Genomic DNA, 17,997 nt, shown 5'->3' with positions numbered 1-17,997 from the left:
TTTTCTACAAGCCATGAACTGATGTCATGTACTGCACTACTTGAAACCGAGTCAATGTTGCACACAGTATCTTTTACTACCAAGCTAGTGTCATCAGCAAACAGAAATATTTTAGTTACCCATAATACTAGATGGCATATCACTTATATAAATAAGGAACAGGAGCGGCCCCAACACTGATCCCTGGGTCACCCCCCACTTGACAGTACCCCACTCAGATCCCACATCACAGCCGTTATCAACATTGTGAATGCTCGTCATGTTGATAAAGAAAGCTAAGGTAACGGTCCACAATTTAGAGCAGTAGTTTGTAAGCATGCGTTGCACAGTAGAAAGATAAAGACAATTTACATTTCATTTCACCATCCAGCATATAATCCATCTGAGATTGTAAAGAAAGTGTTTGGTAACTTATGTAGAGCTCCATAGTAACAAAACTTTCATCTCAGCAAAACCTCTTATTATTGGCTCTTTTCGCTATTTCATGTGCAATTCTAACTCTTTTAAAGTGTTACACTCCAAAATTTTAAGGTGACATGTTTGTCACACCAGGCCATAGACAGTGTAGAATACTGGATGGCAGGACATGTTAAGATTTTAATTCAATATACATGTTCTAGTTGCAAAAGCTCTTTTATTCTCATTTTTATGGAAAATTATGAGTTGAAGAACGAATATATTAATACCAGCTTACTTTCATATGCATTTACTTATAATTCTACATCTACATCTACATTTATACTCCGCAAGCCACCCAACGGTGTGTGGCGGAGGGCACTTTACGTGCCACTGTCATTACCTCCCTTTCCTGTTCCAGTCGCGTATGGTTCGCGGAAAGAAGGACTGTCTGAAAGCCTCCGTGCGCGCTCTAATCTCTCTAATTTTACATTCGTGATCTCCTCGGGAGGTATAAGTAGGGGGAAGCAATATATTCGATACCTCATCCAGAAACGCACCCTCTCGAAACCTGACGAGCAAGCTACACCGCGATGCAGAGCGCCTCTCTTGCAGAGTCTGCCACTTGAGTTTGTTGAACATCTCCGCAACGCTATCACGGTTACCAAATAACCCTGTGACGAAACGCGCCGCTCTTCTTTGGATCTTCTCTATCTCCTCCGTCAACCCGATCTGGTGCGGATCCCACACTGATGAGCAATACTCAAGTATAGGTCGAACGAGTGTTTTGTAAGCCACCTCCTTTGTTGATGGACTACATTTTCTAAGGACTCCCCCATTGAATCTCAACCTGGTACCCGCCTTACCAACAATTAATTTTATATGATCATTCCACTTCAAATCGTTCCGCACGCATACTCCCAGATATTTTACAGAAGTAACTGCTACCAGTGTTTGTTCCGCTATCATATAATCATACAATAAAGGATCCTTGTTTCTATGTATTCGCAATACATTACATTTGTCTATGTTAAGGGTCAGTTGCCACTCCCTGCACCAAGTGCCTATCCGCTGCAGATCTTCCTGCAGTTCGCTACAATTTTCTAATGCTGCAACTTCTCTGTATACTACAGCATCATCCGCGAAAAGCCGCATGGAACTTCCGACACTATCTACTAGGTCATTTATATATATTGTGAAAAGCAATGGTCCCATAACACTCCCCTGTGGCACGCCAGAGGTTACTTTAACGTCTGTAGACGTCTCTCCATTGATAACAACATGCTGTGTTCTGTTTGCTAAAAACTCTTCAATACAGCCACACAGCTGGTCTGATATTCCGTAGGCTCTTATTTTGTTTATCAGGCGACAGTGCGGAACTGTATCGAACGCCTTCCGGAAGTCAAGAAAAATAGCATCTACCTGGGAGCCTGTATCTAATATTTTCACGATCGCTGTTTCCGGAATCCATGTTGATTCCTACATAGTAGATTCTGGGTTTCCAAAAACGACATGATACTCGAGCAAAAAACATGTTCTAAAATTCTACAACAAATCGACGTCAGAGATATAGGTCTATAGTTTTGCGCATCTGCTGGACGACCCTTCTTGAAGACTGGGACTACCTGTGCTCTTTTCTAATCATTTGGAACCTTCCGTTCCTCTAGAGACTTGCGGTACACGGCTGTTAGAAGGGGGGCAAGTTCTTTCGCGTACTCTGTGTAGAATCGAATTGGTATCCCGTCAGGTCCAGTGGACTTTCCTCTGTTGAGTGATTCCAGTTGCTTTTCTATTCCTTGGAAACTTATTTCGATGTCAGCCATTTTTTCGTTTGTGCGATGATTTAGGGAAGGAACTGCAGTGCAGTCTTCCTCTGTGAAACAGCTTTGGAAAAAGGTGTTTAGTATTTCAGCTTTACGCGTGTCATCCTTTGTTTCAATGCCTTCATCATCCTGGAGTGTCTGGATATGCTGTTTCGAGCCACTTACTGATTTAACGTAAGACCAGAACTTCCTAGGATTTTCTGTCAAGTCGGTACATAGAATTTTACTTTCGAATTCACTGAACGCTTCACGCATAGCCCTCCTTACGCTAACTTTGACATCGTTTAGCTTATGTTTGTCTGAGAGGTTTTGGCTGCGTTTAAATTTGGAGTGAAGCTCTCTTTGCCTTCGCAGTAGTTTCCTAACTTTGTTGTTGTACCACGGTGGGTTCTTCCCGTCCCTCAGAGTTTTACTCGGCACGTACCTGTCTAAAACGCATTTTACGATTGCCTTGAACTTTTTCCATAAACACTCAACATTGCCAGTGTCGGAACAGAAATTTTCACTTTGATCTGTTAGGTAGTCTGAAATCTGCCTTCTATTACTCTTGCTGAACAGATAAACCTTCCTCCCTTTTATTATATTCCTATTAACTTCCATATTCAGGGATGCTGCAACGGCCTTATGATCACTGATTCCCTGTTCTGCACATACAGAGTCGAAAAGTTCGGGTCTGTTTGTTATCAGTAGGTCCAAGATGTTATCTCCACGAGTCGGTTCTCTGTTTAATTGCTCGAGGTAATTTTCGGATAGTGCACTCAGTATAATGTCACTCGATGCTCTGTCCCTACCACCCGTCCTAAACATCTGAGTGTCCCAGTCTATATCTGGTAAATTGAAATCTCCACCTAAGACTATAACATGCTGAACAAATTTATGTGAAATGTATTCCAAATTTTCTCTCAGTTGTTCTGCCACTAATGCTGGTGAGTCGGGAGGTCGGTAAAAGGAGCCAATTATTAACCTAGCTCGGTTGTTGAGTGTAACCTCCACCCATAATAATTCACAGGAACTATCCACTTCTACTTCACTACAGGATAAACTACTACTAACAGCGACGAACACTCCACCACCGGTTGCATGCAATCTATCCTTTCTAAACACCGTCTGTACCTTTGTAAAAATTTCGGCAGAATTTATCTCTGGCATCAGCCAGCTTTCTGTACCTATAACGATTTCAGCTTCGGTGCTTTCTATCAGCGCTTGAAGTTCCGGTACTTTACCAACGCAGCTTCGACAGTTTACAATTACAATACCGATTGCTGCTTGGTCCCTGCATGTCCTGACTTTGCCCCGCACCCGTTGAGGCTGTTGCCCTTTCTCTACTTGCCCAAGGCCATCTAACCTAAAAAAACCGCACAGCCCACGCCACACAACCCCTGCTACCCGTGTAGCCGCTTGTTGCGTGTAATGGACTCCTGACCTATCCAGCGGAACCCGAAATCCCACCACCCTATGGCGCAAGTCAAGGAATCTGCAGCCCACACCATCGCAGAACCGTCTCAACCTCTGATTCAGACCCTCCACTCGGCTCTGTACCAAAGGTCCGCAGTCAGTTCTGTCGACGATGCTGCAGATAGTGAGCTCTGCTTTCATCCCGCTAGCGAGACTGGCAGTCTTCACCAAATCAGATAGCCGCCGGAAGCCAGAGAGGATTTCCTCCGATCCATAGCGACACACATCATTGGTGCCGACATGAGCGACCACCCGCAGATGGGTGCACCCTGTACCCTTCATGGCATCCGGAAGAACCCTTTCCACATCTGGAATGACTCCCCCCGGCATGCACACGGAGTGCACATTGGTTTTCTTCCCCTCTCTTGCTGCCATATCCCTAAGGGGCCCCATTACGCGCCTGACGTTGGAGCTCCCAACTACCAGTAAGCCCAGCCCCTGCGACTGCCCGGATCTTGCAGACTGAGGGGCAACCTCTGGAACAGGACAAGCAGCCATGTCAGGCCGAAGATCAGTATCAGCCTGAGACAGAGCCTGAAACCGGTTCGTCAGACAAACTGGAGAGGCCTTCTGTTCAGCCCTCCGGAATGTCTTTCGCCCCCTGCCACACCTTGAGACGACCTTCCACTCTACCACAGGTGAGGGATCAGCCTCAATGTGGGCAGTATCCCGGGCAACCACAGTCGTAGTCCGATCGGGGGATGCGTGGGACGAGCTGGCCGTCCCCGACAAACCCCCATCTGGACCCCCACAGTGATGCCCATTGGCAACAGCCTCAAGCTGTGTGACCGAAGCCAACACTGCCTGAAGCTGGAAGTGAAGGGATGCCAACTCAGCCTGCATCCGAACACAGCAGTTGCAGTCCCTATCAATGCTAAAAACTGTTGTGCAAAGAACGTCTGAACTAATCTACAGACAGCGCAAACGAATCGACACAAAATTTAAACGGTTATTAAAATACAAGATTGCCTAGTAAATGCAGTAAATGCTGCTACATGCGCACTGCTGACACACTGATCGGCGGCGGAAGGAGACTATGCGATTTTACACTATTCAGGTACTAAAACGCGATGCTATAACTCTCAAATACTATAATACGCCTGAAATTTATGAATTAAACAATGCAAGTACCAAAAACACGCAAAGAAATTAAGAATTAAACTATGTAACAAATGAGTGAGCTAAGAGTATACGACTTGCTGCTGCAGCTGCTTATCCAACGGCGGCAGGGAGCACACTGACTGTGACCAACCGACACTGGCCGTTCAAAACAAAAACAGAAGACAGACGACTACGTGAATTTACACTATTCAGGTACTAAAACGCGATGGTACAACTCTCAAATACTATAATACGCCCGAAATTTATGAATTAAACAATGCAAGTACCAAAAACACGCAAAGAAATTAAGAATTAAACTATGTAACGAATGAGTGAGCTAGGAGTATACGACTTGCTGCTGCAGCTGCTTATCAAACGGCGGCAGGGATAGGTATAGAATAAAGTAAATGATGGATTATTATCATAAAATAGCAAGTCACCATATATATCTCCGGTATGCACAGTCAGGTTGTTATATGCTATAAAAGAGTAACTCATTCAGACAAGAGTACATTATTCAAAATTATCAATTCCTTTTCACAATAAAATAGAAAATAAGCAGCTGAAATCATTAGCCAACTCTGTTTTTCTGTTTTTATTTGTGAGATCTTCTCATACAATTTCTATCTTTATTTTAGGACAAAAATACATCACATTTTTCACAACACACATATGGTACCATCTTAATACACATCATGCATCGTCCTCATGTTTCATTCCATATAACCCAATGATCATACTTGTCCTTCTGGCATTGTACAACTGACAAGACTGTTGTGACAGCCCTCTTCTTTTTTGACATGTCATCCTTACTTGGCATCCTCACTTTATTTTGTCTTTTCCTGCCAATACTAGTCCACTCGCAATTTTTGCTTAGAATCTGTGCAGTGGAATGTGCCATTCTTGAAGAAGCTTGCAGCCCTCACAGTACTTGAGCGAATTATTTGCTACCATAACTGTACATGTGTTCCAGAAGATGCATAAATACCATCACCTTTATTTTATGTGGTATTGTATAGTGATGACAGCATGTCTATCAGATCAGTGCCACTCATACAAAAGTTGTGCCCTGGGAAAACAGCTGGTCTTGGGACTTCCACATAGCGTCTTTGTGATTTGTGCCATTTGTTTGCCTTACCCTTGGTCTCAACACCAAAGAAAATAATAGCAGAATATAAGGTTTGCTATCGTACAGTCTGACTACAATGAATCGTGGTGAGTAGTCTACTAGACTTGCTATTGCTCCTAGCTCTTTGGCCTTCATGTCTTTGTCATTGGGCAAGGCACTGTCATTAAGTTGATTTGCTCTTACTGTTCCAATGAAACGGATTCCTCATTTCAAGAGATACTGAACAAGTATACTGCTTGTAATAAGATTGTGGGCACATGACTTGAAATTATGGTTTTCTGGCAACGTGTCTATTAATTTTGCGATTACTTCATATGCGAGCCCATTTCCTGCATCTCTCTTCCTCTTTACATTTCTCCTGCTGCATCCTGATAAATGTGAAAGTCATATAAGTGACCAGAAGCTCCTGCCCTACTCCACTTTCTGAATACCCACCTTACAGATTTGTTTTTCATAAATTTTTTTTCAGTGTGCTTCTGTCTTGAAAAGCAATCATTACTTCATCGACACTGTGGTGCTCTGGAACTTCTTTCAAAAAATTTTTCTAAACTGATTCAGCCATGGCCAAATTTTCCAGAGCTTATAATTAGTTTTAGCTTCATCAGTTGCTCAAAATTATTTTCGAAGTGGAGGGGGCTCAACAATTTTTCAAATCTATTTTGTGCCACAACATTACAGACCGGTGGGCGGGCCACCTGTGTCTCCCAGAAGCAACGAATTGTCGGTAAATCGTGTATTATTAGGATCCTCTGAATGGAATGACATATCGCCAAATTCTTTGGGTTTAAAGACCTTAACTAATAGTACTTGTACATGTCCAACATTTGTTCCAGTTCTGACTTGCTTGTGTTCAGTGATATGTATGGTGCACTGATGTCATTGGCGCACCGAAATGTGAACCATATCATCTATCATAGACTTATGAAATGTTCCAGAGGACCATTAGTCAAGTAGGAACTGATACAGGAATAGGAACAAATAACTCATTGACTGGAACGAAATCTCCTTTCTTCCATTGTAGCTGATCAAACTTTCCTGTAACATTCTCATTTCCTGTATGGACTCTTCAACTTCATCAGCTAAACCACCTTCAGCATCATTTTCAGCAGAAAAAGAGCTACTAATGCTATCATGTGTCACTTGAGGCATTAAACAGAAAGGAAGCGTATTCTGATCTATGCAGCACTCCGAACCCAGTGTGACATACATATCACATAGGGCATCAGAGGGTTTTTGCCAATGGTCCCATAAATCATGGGACTCATACAAAACGTATTCTTGAAGAAATTATAAATGAGGTGACTAACGATTTGACATCTTTTGCTGGTTTAAATTGAAAAAAAAAAAAAACAGTTTTTACTGAATAAGATACACGAGAAATTCTGTTAGGCTGACACTTCGTGATGTACTAAGATTAGTGATTGAAAACGTCATGAAGGCTGCCAAGAGGTGCAGGACAAATGATAAAAGAAAGATGTGAATGAAGTCGTTCAAAATAAGGGAGAAGACGCTATAAAAGTTGCATAAACTATTTAGCAATTCATATATAAGCTCTTTCCAGTGTATTTACGATCATATAGGATGAAATATGTAGTGCATACAGTCACAGCTGAAATCGAGACTCTTCGGAGTAAGAGGTCTCGTGGAACTCATGACGTATGCAACATCAAGAGATTCAAGGAGTAAAGCTGTAGAAAATGATACATTACATGAGAGTTTTAGATTACATTTGTTGTGTTATTAATTGCATCTACTGTGTTGTGTTATTTGCAGGTTAATGAAACTAGGCAGATAAATGGTTACCTTATCATTATGATCGAATAAGGAAATTTAGAGGGACTTGTAGAAATCTAAAGCATGGAAATAAGACTGAAGAACATGAAGATGAATGGAGAAAGTCTTGAAGTAACACAAAGCAAACTGGTATGAAGAGGAAACTCAATGGTGAAGTATATAATTAAATGTATATATTTCAACACAGGGAACTACAGAATATACAAGGGAAAACCATCGGTACACAGGAAGAACCTAAGGCTCTATGGTACAGGATTCGCAGTAAACAGGGTCACCACAGACGGAGTAATGGACTTCACATCACCTAAAGAAAGAACAGGATACTGACAATTAAGTCGACAAACAGGGCTTAGACGATCATAAACGCACACGTAGCGACGAATTACCACAACAGGAAGGACCCAGACGCCACTAAGGACTTTTGGATAGTAAAGGAGGAGACAATCAAGAAAATACCTACACACCGAACTAAAATTATTCTAGGAGACTTCAACGCAAAACTAGAAAAAGAACAAAAATACAGACACATTACAGGAAGATACGCACCACACCGTGACACAAACCTGAACGTGAGACACCTGGTAGAATTCTGCGAGACCCATGACCTCAAACTCATGTCAACGAACTTCAAGAAACCCATACAAAAATTAACCACGTAGAAAGTCCCAAATGGCGAGATAGAATTACAGATCGACAAAGAGAAGCACAGAGGGAAATCCAGAACATCAACACACGAAAGGGATTCTTTGACTCGGACCGCCACCTACCACAGATAAGGACATGCCTAATCCCTAAGAGGAAAGAACAGAAAACTAAGATCATTAGACCAGACCCAGAATATCTATCAAAAAATGTTCAAATGTGTGTGAAATCTTATTGGACTTAACTGCTAAGGTCATCAGTCCCTAAGCTTACTCACTAAATTATCCTAAGGGCAAACACACAAACCCATACCCGTGTGAGGACTCGAACCTCCGCCGGAACCAGCCGCACTGTAAATATCTAACACTCAACCAAGAGAAAATACTGGAAGAAATTAATATAGGATCAACGCAAAACTGCGAACAGCTACGAGGAAAGCTTCAGGAAGCCATGAAACTAGCAGTAGCACCGAGAGCCAGGAAACAAAATGGCTCTAAGCACTATGGAACTGAATATCTGAGGTCATCAGTCCCCTAGACTTAGAACTACTTAAACCTAACTAAGGACATCACACACAACCATGCCCGAGGCAGGATTCGAACCTGCGACCTTAGCAGCAGTGCGGTTCCGAACTGAAGCGCCTAGAACCGCTCGGCCACATCGGCCGGCGAACCAGGAAACACCGCTGGTGGAACCACACATGTGACCTAGCAATCGAAAGACGAATCAACACATGGAAGAAGTTCAATAGCAACAAGATACCAGAAAACTGGCAAGAATTTCTCAAAATACAGAAACAGACAAGTAAAATTATCTGTAAAGTAAAACGAAACTACAACTAACAGAAACTAGAAGAAATAGAAGCAGACTTCAGAAGGAACAACACGAGGAATTTCTACGCGACGTTCAGAGAAAACATGATGAAATAATAAGCACCGAACCTCTGCTTTAGGAGGCCGGACGGCACACTAGAGACGAACACCAAGAACGACCGTAACCTCCTAACTAAGTATTTCAAGAGATTCCTAAACGCAGAATCACCAACAGCAAACTGGACACTGAGTAACCCGCGCCAAAGCCAGATAGCGAACCGCCTTTGATAGAAGAAGTAAGAAAAATCATCAAGAACCTCAAGAACAATAGAGCACTAGGAGAGGATGGAGTCATCGTGGAATTCTGAAAGCTGCAAGACCCGTATCTCACAGAACACATACACAACATCATGAAATAGATATGGGGAACAGAAGAGTTACCGAAAGAATGGCGCACACCTCTGATACACCCTCTACACAAGAAAGGGGATAAGTCGGACCCAAACAACTATAGGGGCATTTCACTGTTACCTGTCACATATAAGATACTTTCGAAAGCACTGCTAAATAGATTAGAGAAGCAAACAGACCACCTGACTGGCGAATATCAGGCTGGGTTGCGTAAACACAGGTCGTGCGCCGAACAGATATGGAACCTTAAGATGATATTGCAACACAAACAGAACATAACCATCACCTTCATCGAATTCAAGAAGGCGTACGATTCAATAGACAGAGAAACGCTCTTTAAAATCCTGAAATAATACAGAGTCGACAGGAAGACACTAACCAAAATTCAGCGAACACTAACAAATACGACATCTAAAGTGAAGTTCTGTGGAGAGCTCTCAGAGCAATTCGAAGTCAGAACAGGAGCCAGGCAGGGTGACGGCCTCTCGTCATCGCTGTTCGACATAGTACTGGACAAAATAGTGAAGGAATGGGAAAAGACACTGAAAGGAGCCCTCTTAGGAAAAGTAAGAGTCAAGTGCCCAACGTTCTCAGACGATTTAGCCATCGTAACGGTACGAGAAACAGAAACACTAAGAGCCATAGGGGAGTTACACGAAATCGCAGCGAAGACCGAACTACAGATATCATACGAGAAAAGAAAGTTCATGAGCACCTAAAAACATCCATCACTACACACAAAATATGGGACAATACGCTGAACAGAAAATTTCAAGTACCGAGGAGAAACAATACAGATTACAGGAAGAAATAAGGTGTCTAATGAAGAGAGAAGAGGGAAACTAGATAAGGCTTACAAACTGACTTGGAATCCCTACAATAAGAAAGCTATCTCACGAAAGGCCAAGATACGACACTACGAGACGGTGGTGCTACCAGAAGCAGTACACGCAGCCGAGACCACAGCAGTACAGGACAGACACGAATCAAACAGATAGAGAAGACGGAACGAAAAATATTCAGGAAAATATCTGGGGCGACGCAAAAAGATGGGGTATGGATAAAGAGGCCAGCTGAAGAATTATAGGAACATACAGAGAAAATAACAGACCAAATCATGAAACGAAGACTACAGTTCTACGGACACCTCATCAGAGGGGCACCACATAGGATAACGTGACAGATATTGGACTGGGATAGCACAAGGAAAAACAACCAATGGATGAATGAAGTAAGAAATGACATGCAACAACACAACAACACACAGGAAACAATTCAAAACAAAACACTCCTTAGGAACCTGTTTAGAAGAAACAAACTACATGAGGCACTGTACAACAAATAAACACAGTGGACCGAACAGAGACGACAAGAACACAGCAAGAGGATGAAGGAACACTGGGCGAACAGTTGAAGTGGACCGAAGAACAGGAGCAGAAACACAGCACATGAAAGAGGGAAGTCTGGGCAGAATGTAAAGGGAAAACAACACATGAAGTTTAGTCTAAATACGCTCTTCAAGGGCATAACACACACACACACACAGATATATATATATATATATATATATATATATATATATATATATATATATATATATATAGTGTGTGCGTGTTTAGATATGCTAAATGAGGCTGATAAACTGATTTTCCTTGTAAATTTTCATGTATCAGCTCATGGGGTGAATTGCATGTGGCAGGTCTGAGGCTGAGAAGCTACTGCACAAGGCATGGGTTGGCTGATTAGCTGTTTGCTGAGGTCACAGGTGACTTAACTTTTACAGAGTGTACAGAGGACAATGACGTTTCTGAGGAGAATTACACTCATCCTCTGCCCGAGCTGGGAGCACTTGGCTGTCCACATGAGATGCTAGCTGCATTGTTGGCACAAACATAGGAGGATGTAGTCCTGGTTACCTCCAATTACCTCAGATAGTTTACAGTACCTGGAGCATATCATGAACTAGACCGCTGTGTGTTGAACAGCTATCAAAAGAAAAACTCTTTCACATGTCCTTCAAATATACTGAGTGTATACTGGACTTCCTTTCTAATCTGACTGCTATTTCCCTGAAACCCAGTATCATCAATCTAACAATGAAGCTAGCAGTAATGAAGCATGCCAATGATCTTATGTGAAAGATTAGCACTCTTTTCTTCTTGCAATTTACTGTCAGCATGTGCTAGACCTTTGATTTGTTGTGTTTCAAATGATCATTTTGTTTTGGCAGGGTGTTTTCTGATGTAGCTCTTAACTGATCATTGTGTCTTGTTTTGGGGTATGTAAACTGCCGAAACTGTATACTTTCTTGAATACAAAACTGTTAAAAATGATTTCTGTCCTCTGTTTCGTTTGTAATTGGAGATTCCGGTGGCATATATAAACTTTTTGAAAAAGATTATTTTTAACATTTTTAGTAGACGGGTATATGATTTACACCAAAGTGTGTACACCAAAATGTATGTGTTACATGTATTTCACACTTAGTATCCAGTACTCAGTTTGCCATGTTGTTGTTGTTGTTGTTGTTGTGGTCTTCAGTCCTGAGACTGGTTTGATGCAGCTCTCCATGCTACTCTATCCTGTGCAAGCTTCTTCATCTCCCAGTACCTACTGCAACCTACATCCTTCTGAATCTGCTTAGTGCAGGGCTTCACAACATACGTGCTGGCGGAGCAAGCTGTGAGCAGCAAGGTGCGAGCACGGAGCAGCGCGAGCATGCTACCCGCACTACCGGACCAGAGCGGAGAGTGTGGAGAGTCACGTGGGGTACACAACAGCTACCGCCAGTCGATGTAAATCCGCGGCCACCTGCAGGGATATCACTCACGAATAATTACTGCGACAAATGAAACAAATAAAGGAGAATGTACACGTGCCACATAATTTTATTAGCTTACTGTATGCCTCTACCATCTGTAGACACTGAAACTAAAGAATTCCACGACAATCCTATATTTTCAACACTTTCTTCAACACTACTTAAAACATCACCTCCGGTTGTAGTGTTCTTCATGGCTACTACATTGAGGAGCTCCTCCCTCACCTGAAGATCTCTATTAACACCTCTAATAAATATGGCAAGCTGCGCTGTTCCAGTGATATCAACACTTTCGTCCAGAGCTAGAGAATACGCTATAAAATCTTTACAGATATTTGCAAGCTAGCTCTGGACGTCGTCTGCCATGTCCTTTATGTGATGCATAATGGTCATGTTAGATAATGGCACAATCCGAAACTGTTCAACTTGAGATGGACACAAATGTTCCGCTGCAACTACCAAACATCCTTTTATTAAATCGCCATCAGTTAAGGGGCGCAGGGATTTTGCTAAAAAGCAAAGCAATTTTGTAACCCACTCTGAGAGCTGCCTCAGCTGATTTTTCTTCGTCGTCCAGATCTTCTTCGGATAGCTTCCTTTTAAGTTTAATAACTTCCTGTGCACGATCTGGTCAATCACATTTTCCACGTCTGTAGTCTTTCGCGTGGTACGACATATAATGTCGCTGCAAATGAAATTTCGTAAAAGAATTCAGTGTTTTGTGACATACTAAACATTTTGCAACACCATCGTTTTCAGTAAACAGATACAATTCCTCCCGATTGGGGTTGAACTGCGAAAACATGTTGGGGTTACACAACGGCGACTTCACATGATTCTTAACCAGCGAAGTGACTGTTAAGAGCTGATCGTAGTACTTTAAACGTTACACAGTCGGCGCGAATTCAATAGGCACGCTGTGGCCCCATTCAAACGTGCGCGCGCATTTCCCCTCCCTCCCCTCCCTCCCTACTCCGCGACCTTGCAGCTGCTCGCGAGCACGTGCCTGAGCAGACACGAGTACTCGCGCTCAAAACCGGTCAGTTGTTAAGCCCTGGCTTAGTGTATCCATTTCCCTTTTTAAATTTTCTAACCTACCTGCCCGATTAAGTGATCTGACATTCCACGCTCCGATCCGTAGAATGCCAGTTTTCTTTCTCCTGATAATGACATCCTCTTGAGTAGTCACCGCCCGGAGATCCGAATGGGGGACTGTTTTACCTCCGGAATATTTTACCCAAGAGGACGCCATCATCATTTAATCATACAGTAAAGCTGCATGCCCTCGGGAAAAATTACGGCCGTAGTTTCCCCTTGCTTTCAGCCATTCGCAGTGCCAGCACAGCAAGGCCGTTTTGGTTATTGTTACAAGGCCAGATCAGTCAATCATCCAGACTGTTGCCCTTGCAACTACTGAAAAGGCTGCTCCCCCATGTTGCAGTATTTACTGAAGTGTAATATTGTGAATGTATCTGGACAGGGAGACTTGTCATAAGATTTTCTTTGTTCAGTATTTTGTGTTATTTTCCATAATCTCTTCGGGTTGTGCCATAGCTCTCTTTGGACTTGCTACTTTGTCATGCTTTGATGCCTTTGATCATTAAGATTTGTGTTTTCTGCATGCAAAATAGTGTTGTGTATATGCTACTAAATTTCTGTCATGCACTTTCACTTAACCAATATCATATTTTCCTTGCTAATATATAAGAAATTTGATATTTCTTGCTGCAGCTGTTACTTACTGCCATTATACAAAAGTATTACTGCAGCAAACATGCCATGCAGTCATATTCTACTAATTCATTTTGTGTATAACTTTTATTCATGCTGAATAATGCCTTTGAGACAATTATAATTTAATCTTTTACCAGTGTGTGGAGACTCCAGTCTTACAGTACACTTTGGTAAGAGCTTAAAGGGAAATGATATTTCTTGTGTAGAATTTGTTACTGTACCTTTCAGAGTAATTTTGTCTCACTGAACTGTGTCTCACACATGAGGCCTACCGTTTTATACTGTTGGTGAAATGAATTTATATAGACAACATTTTGTCCAACACACTTTAATTTCTTTCACAGCTAAGGCCATAGTGAACAGATGTGTTTCTGTGCTTGATAATAGCTTGCCATCATTGGATACAGTCTACAAATTTTAACCATATACTGTGCTTTTATGATGCTGCAATAGGTGCTGTACATTACATGTAATAGACACTAAGGTAAACGCTACAGTCTAAAATGAAGCGCTTAACAGCATTAATCAGAGAAACATGCTTCCTTTCTTTGCACAGTCTACAAAACCTTAGTGGGGTTTATTTACAGCATTTTTCCTAATTTTAATACCTTTATATTTCTTAAAAATGTGAATAGAGTCTGTAATATTTTGTGAATATTATTTACATTTTAGCAAAAAATTATGAACATGTACTGTGTGTTTTAATTCGTTTTATGAATGTGATAAATGATCTTTTCTGGCTGTGAAGTATCTAAAACCATTTAGGAGAACTAATAGTTGACGTGAAAAGCATTGATAATCGTCTGATAATTACTCCACATTAGTAAACTGTTTGAGAATTTCAGTGCATACTAAGTGGCATAGTGGTATTACAAGTAACAAAGGAAATGTACCATAAATCAAAGTGATAGATATAAAAAATGATAAAGAATTGAAGGCTATGATGATGTGAGAAAATATTAAGTAAATAATTTCTATGAAAATGCTGTCTTTCAGTTAACAGTGACAGATTCGTAATTAATGCAAAAGTATTTCCAGGTCTGGAAATAAGTAATGAGCTGAGGCTAGAAATAGTACACAAAAAATTTAAAAGTATAGATGTAGCATTACAATTAAGAATGACAGCTGCCTCATACACTCAGATATAACTAGTTTTAGAAGGTATTCGAAAATTATACTAGTTACTAAAAAGTCTACAAATGTTTATTATATGGTAAAATACCAGTAAAATCAAATAGGAATATTTAGGAGAAGGGAAACTCCAAAGTGATACAAGAAGCTACACAGTATTTAACATTATGAAAAATTATCTTAAAACTCACAGAGCATTTATTCTGTCAAAAATGAGTACAGGCTGTCAAGACCACAGAGGTAATATCATATGTTTTTGAGTTATTCCCTGACTTACTAATAAAGCACAAATTGACAAGAGAGAGAAAACATATCATTATTTGAAATATAAAAGTAGCAAGGAATGCAGTTCTATTGTGTGCCTGCGTATCGGTTGCATTGCTAGTTTCCACAGAAGAGAAACTAGACACAATGTCATTATTTACATACCACCTGTCCAGAAAAAAAGTCTAATATTACTGAATCTAATCTTACAATTCAAAACTGTAAATCTCCTTTCCACTTTACCTGAGAAAGTAACTTTTGAGTAAGCTGTTTATTTAAGATGTACCACCTAATGGCGCTGAAGGTAGTTATTTTACTGAAAGGCGCAGTACATGACAAAATAGGATGTCCATATTTCACATTTTATATATAAAGAGAATAAAGAAAGCCGAAGAGATACATGTTGTATGGAGTGCGACCAAGATACAAATGGAATACGTGATCAGAGTATATTTCTAACAGAATTAACAAGTATGGCTAACATAAGTACAACAGCAGTAAATATTCAGAAATATAGTACAGAACATGAAAAAAGAGAAAAATGACAGGGACATTGTGTCTCAAATCTAATAATGCTATAATATTTGTTGAATATAGAAATTGTGTTTTAGTACAATGAAGAATGTACTAGAGACAAAATTTGTATTAACCGAAATGGCAAAGCAAGAGAAGACAAAACACAAAGTGTAACAATAACAATAACGTGAAAGTAGTGTTGTCTATAACAAGAAGAAAAACTGAACTGTAATCTGAAAATATGAAAACTTGAAATGCTCAAGTGTGTCAATATTTCGAGCACTTTAGATCTCAGAGTTTGGCAGTCATGGGCACTTATACAACATGTATGCTGTTGCTTTGCTGACTTTGTGATGTATCACAAGAGAGCACTTGATTCTTGAAACATATATGTCTGTAATTATTTTTTGGGTATGCTTTGTATAGATTGCTCCACCAGCAACTGGTGGTTCATTTATAGGTCATACATTTTAAACAGATTTACTTTTGTCATAAATGTTATAATTTGATACTAATTGAACTAAGCCACGTTTTATACACAGAAAATGTATGTACTTCAGGAAATTATGTTCAGTTCACATGTTAGCTGTTGATGACCATCTTATACGTTCTGTCTGCTCTTCCTACCACTCATCTTTACCTATGGCACTAGCTGAATACAAAAAGAAATGTCACTTAACTAACCTTTTTCTTTTAACCCTTCTAGAGACTAACACAGTTTATAATTCACTTTAACATTATGTCAACAGCTTCATAGAATACTATATGTATATTCTTCAATATATATTTAATTATTAGGAATGTAGACTGAACATAACTAGCTACTCATCAGTCACTACATCTCTCATCTCAAATGAAATTGCAGAATAGTTCATACAGTTAAATTTATTCAGTGACTCATTTGTGATGCTAACAATTCCAACACAAGTGTTTAGAGCATAGTAAGATATCAGAAGTAAAAATTCACACTTTCCAGCCTCATAAAGTGTGTTCATCACACAAATAGAACCAATAAAAATAGTGTACATGTGACAAATTTCAATGGACTCAATGATATTCTTATTAAATATGATTAAAGGCTATAACTATGAATATTTCTCTATGCATCAGTAAATTATACGTTGTTAACAATGTTCTCACAGTTTTTCTGCTTTAAAAACGAGATTTTAGTGAAGATAGCGTAATATCTTTAAAGATATTGACTTTCCATTCTGAGGCACTATTTGATTTGTGTTTATGTTATATTATAGGTTAGTAAGATTATTGCAGAAGGTAGCTTGTTGTGACAGTAGTGACTTTCTGGCCTTGTTTTGTACAATAATGATTAGGATAAAACAGAATTTCAAAACTCCAGAAATGAATGATTCCTTATTTTCTGCTTAACTGACTATAAATTATCAGTAGGTAGGAGAAAGGCATATAAAATAGTGAAAGCCACATTGTTACTGCGACTGATAAAAATTTTAAATACAAAAATCGTTTAAGGAAATCATAGAGCGCTAAAACAATATCAAGATTTAACAGATCTAGTAATTTTAACTGTGTTCTGCAGCAAAAAAGGCATCTGGTAAGAGGAATGTGAGAGTGATAAATCGATAGAACATAGCAAAGAAATCTATTTTTGAAGCTAATGGAAGTGTTATTAAGTAACATAGTTTCTCCAACATAGTAAAATTTTGTGTTGTAAAATCCAATGTAGATCAGAATGCTGTAGTCACCATGATAATAGAAATACTTGAACCATGTTTTACTGGCCTGGACGATAACAACATATGGTCTCGGAAGAAACAATGTCACAAGAAATAAAGTTAGTTCTGGTAGTTTACATATATGGGGGAAACAACCCCAGGAATGTCTCCATTGCTTGGATTGTGATATTCCATGTAAAATAAATCTGTATACTGCTCAAGTGGTGTGACAGCTAATTAAGATTAACAGTTGATTAAAAACACATTTATCAGGAACAAA

General features: G+C 40.1%; 1 protein-coding gene across 2 annotated transcripts in view; it reads right to left on the bottom strand.

Moving 5' to 3' along the window:
• Positions 1–15,424: 15,424 nt before the first annotated feature.
• Positions 15,425–17,997, bottom strand: part of LOC126183280 (potassium voltage-gated channel protein Shal) — a 1,105,332-nt gene continuing 1,102,759 nt past the window's right edge. For both annotated transcript variants that reach the window (XM_049925108.1, XM_049925109.1), the window contains one exon: positions 15,425–17,997. This exon is cut by the window's right edge and continues 3,873 nt beyond it. The gene's annotated coding sequence lies outside the window, so the exon portion shown is untranslated.

This window comes from Schistocerca cancellata, chromosome 4 (genome assembly GCF_023864275.1).
Source record: "Schistocerca cancellata isolate TAMUIC-IGC-003103 chromosome 4, iqSchCanc2.1, whole genome shotgun sequence".
Classification (NCBI taxonomy): domain Eukaryota; kingdom Metazoa; phylum Arthropoda; class Insecta; order Orthoptera; family Acrididae; genus Schistocerca; species Schistocerca cancellata.
Note: the sequence above shows the minus strand (reverse complement) of the source record. Positions and strands in the feature narration are given on the sequence as shown.